This window comes from Pezoporus wallicus, unplaced genomic scaffold (genome assembly GCF_028554395.1).
Source record: "Pezoporus wallicus isolate ANWC-B61680 ecotype Strahan unplaced genomic scaffold, APGP_CSIRO_Pwel_v1 contig_11994, whole genome shotgun sequence".
In the NCBI taxonomy this organism is placed as follows: Eukaryota; Metazoa; Chordata; class Aves; order Psittaciformes; family Psittacidae; genus Pezoporus; species Pezoporus wallicus.
The window spans coordinates 165,015-169,538 of NW_026635733.1; positions in this window are offsets into that span (position 1 = coordinate 165,015).

The following is a 4,524-nucleotide window of genomic DNA, read 5'->3' on the forward strand; positions in this document are numbered from 1 at the left end:
TTGGATCTCTTACTTTATTTGGACTCGGCACTAACGCAGGGAGGAAAAGACAAGCTCTGTTCTTCAGAAGCTTTGTAGGAGGAGGATTTTGCACACAGCACTCAGGTGGTGGCAGAAGGATGTGGTTGTAACTCAGGGGTGGTGGATTCCCAAGTAGCCGCTTGGGAACAATAGGAACAGTCAAAACTGGTGGGGGGAGGGAACCGTTGGCTGGCTGAGGGTGTTCTGCTCAGCAAGGGTAAGAGCCCCACAAGCCCAAACCCCCGAGAGCAGATCTCCTGGGCCTAGGTCTGGTTGGGATGAAGCTTCTTTCGATGAATCTGTGAATGTATTCAGTGCCTCTGCTGCTACCTTGCCAGGAGAGTCCTGAGGAGGAGGCAGGAGGTAACAGTTGTGTTCTCACCATGATCCTGTGCTTAGATACATGCCTGAGGATTCCTTCTCCTTTACTTTCCTTTTACTTTTAGAATGGGAAAGGCCAAGTCCTATGTTATTGCCCTTTGCACTTCCGTGTTCCGATCATGTTTGATACCACACAGTGACCTCTCCCATAGTCAGCAGGGGCTTGGGGCTGGAGACTTTCTCCTGGGCCCCCTGTGCCTGGGATGTTTACATGGACACTTTTGCTGTTCCCTGCTCCTCCAGGTCCCAGCTCCAGGATTGGGAGTGCTGCCACTTCACATACGTGCACCGCTCGGGGTCTCTCCTTTTGCCAACAGCTATGCAATAAACCCTTCCTGAGCAATAAACCCCTCAGCCTCGTTCCACCTGTGTCCTTCAAGTCCCTGTCCCAAATCCCACCAAATTTTCCTGTTAATAAAATTGTGACCATTTACTGGAATTCTGAAGGTATGTGAATGGTTTTGGAGGTGGATGATGTTCATCATGGCTTCAGTCTCTAGCAGGTGGTGGTCTATGGTCTATGCCTGAGGCTCTGCAGAGCTTCCTCTCACCCTGGTTCACCACTGTGGCTGCAGAGAGGAGCCAGCTGGTGAGTGATGGCCCACAGTTAGGGACTGGGGGCTCTGACTCTGCTTCCTGATGGACAAATCTCTGATGGGTGGTCCATGTGAGGCTGCTGCTGCCCATGGTAAACCTATTCCATGTGGGAGCGGGGCTCCTGGATAGAGTTGTTTGGAGGTTTGTTCTTAAACTCTCTGAAATAGAAGCAAGTTCTTTATCTCTATCTACATGGAACTGAAGCCAGATCATTTTCCAGCAGTGAGTACCTGCTGCCACTGCTTTTCCTGGCTCTGAGGTCCTGAATTCTTGTCTACCTTAAAGCTGAATCAAAACAAGAAGTTACCAATGGATCAGGTCCCTTCTGCCTAGAAAATAAACGCCTCAACTTTGTCTACGGTGTTCTGTACAGCAGGAGCTGGTGCTGAGTTGAAACCAAGACTGGTGTGTTGGTAAGTAACAACTTGAAATGCTCCTGCCTCTAGCAGGAGAAACTTTGCCTTTAAATGCCTTTCTTTGTCCTGTTTGGAGAGGGTTGTTCACCCTCTCCCAGTTCCTGGGGGTTTCCTCCAGGAAATTCCTGTCCTGTGCATGCAGGGGTGCATGCAGGCTCCTCATGCAGGCTTCTCTTCCCTGTGGCGCTTGGAATACCAGACAAATAGAGCTTTGCTTTTCTGCCTCTTACACTTGAAAACATGGTCCCTGCTTCAGTTAGATCCACACCACATCTGAGCCCATCCCTCTCCTTGCAGGAAGGTTGCTGCAGCCTGGGGTAAGGGTAAGGACAAGAGGTGCAAAAAAGGAAAGCTGTGAGTGGGCCGGAGCCTCCCGGCTGCCTGGTGTCTTATCCCAAATGCTCCAGGGAAGCGGGAGGGCAGGGAGCAGGCTGTTGGAAGGGGATCACAGCGGCTCTGCCATCTGGGAATGGGAGCTCGGGGCAGGAAGCAGTTGCCAGCAGGCAAACTCCCAGCTCCACCATGCCAGAGCCTTTTCTTTGCCTCTGGCTTGCACAGATCTCTTCACTCCTGCTTCTCTTTCACGTGGTAATTTCCCTGTGGATGGACAGCTGGAGGTCTGGTGCGCAGTGGCAACGTGGAAATAGGAGCTTGGAGCTGCTTGTCTGTATATGAAAGCCTGCTGACCCCAGTGACGTAAACTGTGTTTGTGTGAAGGGAGAGGCTCAGTTCAGCTCCAGACCTGGTTGGGTCTAAGCTGTAGTTCTCTGTGCAGGGACACTTGGAGCAAAATCATCCTCATCATGACCGTGTTACCCACGGCAGTGCTGCCAGTGCCTGGAACGTGGGGCTCCTGCAGGGCTGTGCACTGGGACTGGTGCTCCCCCAGGGAGCCGGGGGGTACAGATCCTCCTGGCTGGTTGAGCTCTGCTTTGCGGGATTCCTTTAATTCCTATGAAAACAAGTTCATCTCTTTCCTGCAAAATTCTGTGCAGGGAGAGCACATACTCACGGCTCTAACTAATGGAGAAATGGTTGGGAAGGGTTTTCCCCATCCGCCTCTTGCTTTCCCATTGCATTATCTTCTGAGCGACTCCAGGAGGAGCCCTGGGGTTTCCCTTCGGCAAAGGGCTGGTTATACAACCCGGCGCTGGAGCCCGTGCGTGTGTTTGATAAATGCCACCAAGCATGTGGTGGTCTGAGCTAAGCAAGAACTGCTGCTTGCAGCGCTGTGCTGAGCACCAGAGAGAAGGCTGAGGCTGAGGCTCTTCCAAATCCCTTTTCAGCTGCCTTCAGGGTCTTAGACCCCACTCCAGGTGATGTTCCATGCGAGGAAGTGGCTGTGGGGCACTCTGCTCCTCACCCAGAAAAGGGAGGGACCTGCCAGAAAGGTCTTAAACCATGATATCGATGATTGTTGTATTGTTTATGTGATTATAGCTCATTCATACGTGACTGGGACCCTCGTGGGAGGGCTCTGGCTGTCCCACGTCCGAAGGGCAGGATGTGAGCTGGGGTGGTTGACTTGGTGCTTTCCCAGCCTGGTGCTGGGGTGTGAGGAGCAGGATGAATATGCACTGGGTGGGTCACTATGAAGCTATGGGGCCAGTGGGCTCTGGCCTCCTCTGCCTGCCCCTGGAGGAGCCCTCGGCCACTGAGTCTTAATGAAACACAGTGTTTAAAGGAGCCTGATGCTGTCCCTTTCCACTCTGCTGTACTAAGGCAGCAGATGCATAGAGCCACAGAGTGGTTTGGGTTGAAGGGACCTTAAAGCTCATCCAGCCCCAACCCCTGCCACGGGCAGGGACCCCTCCCACTAGAGCAGCTTGCTCCAAGCCCCTGTGTCCAACCTGGCCTTGAGCACTGTCAGGGATGGGGCAGCCACAGCTTCTCTGGGCACCCTGTGCCAGCGCCTCAGCACCCTCCCAGGGAAGAGCTTCTGCCTAAGAGCTCATCTCAGTCTCCCTTCTGGCAGGTTAAAGCCATTCCCTTCACATATGGGGGTGTCCATGAGCGGTGCGTTCCTGTGTGGATCAGGACCAGGTTCCACAGAGCTGTTGGGATGCCCCAGGCAGTAGGTAAGTGGAATTACTTTTTCCTGGGATCTCCAGTCTGTTGCACGGTGGGAAATCAAGGGGAAAACTGCATATGCTTCATAAGCCTGGGTGGAGCTCGCTCAGTTCTTCCTTTGTGTCCAGCTTGCTGGTCCCAAGGGCAGAGCCCAGGAGCTGTCGGTGCTGGCTGGGGATCCAGGGACCGTGCCAGTGAGAGCTGGGGACATGTCTGTGGAGGGAATGGAGGATGGGCCAAGCTGCTGACATCAGCTTCCTGTTCCAGCAGCCCTGAGGGCTCTGAGCAGCAAAAGGTAATCCACTGGAGGAGAAAGAAACCACCTTCAAGGCAGTGTTTTTCCTGAGGGGCCTCAGTGGGACCTTGGCACCAGTCCCTCTGGGGCTGCAGCCTGTGGGAAGGCTCTGTGAGCAGTACGGGTCCAGGGAATGGCATGGGTGGAATGGGATGGCTGAGCTGGCCTCCTCCTGCCTGTGGCTGCACTGAGGCTCCTGCTCACTCCTGCTGTGGGAGCACCGATGTTATCCTCTTGGTTTAAGGAGCATCCTGCCTCCCACAGCTGCTTGAATCTCTCCTGCTGAAGGAAAGGGGTTTCTGCTTTGTTTTCCTCCTTCTCGGGTTCAGTTCACTTGGGGGATGCCCCAAGGTGCCCCAGGGCAGGCAGAGGGGCAGAGCCCTGGGCTGGGTTTCTTTGTGCTCTGTATTTACAATGTCCCAGTAAGTGATTTCCTGGGGTGTTGACATGTTTTCCATGTGGACTTCCTCCCTCCCACTGTGCATGTGTTCTGGGCTTGGGACTTGAAAGTGAAATAAGATGTTTGGAGGGGAACGGAAGGCTTGGATGCAGTGATGAACTGGTTAACAGCAACAGGAGGGGGGAGACATGAGCCGCAGACTTTGCTGGGAGACAAAGGGCAATGCAGTCACTGCTGGGAACGCCCTTGGCATTGGTCTGTGCCGAACTGAAAGCACAACCTCGGGGCAGCGAAGATAAGACAGTTCTTTGGCAGCGACTCCAGGGAAGCTGCATGTGTCTGGA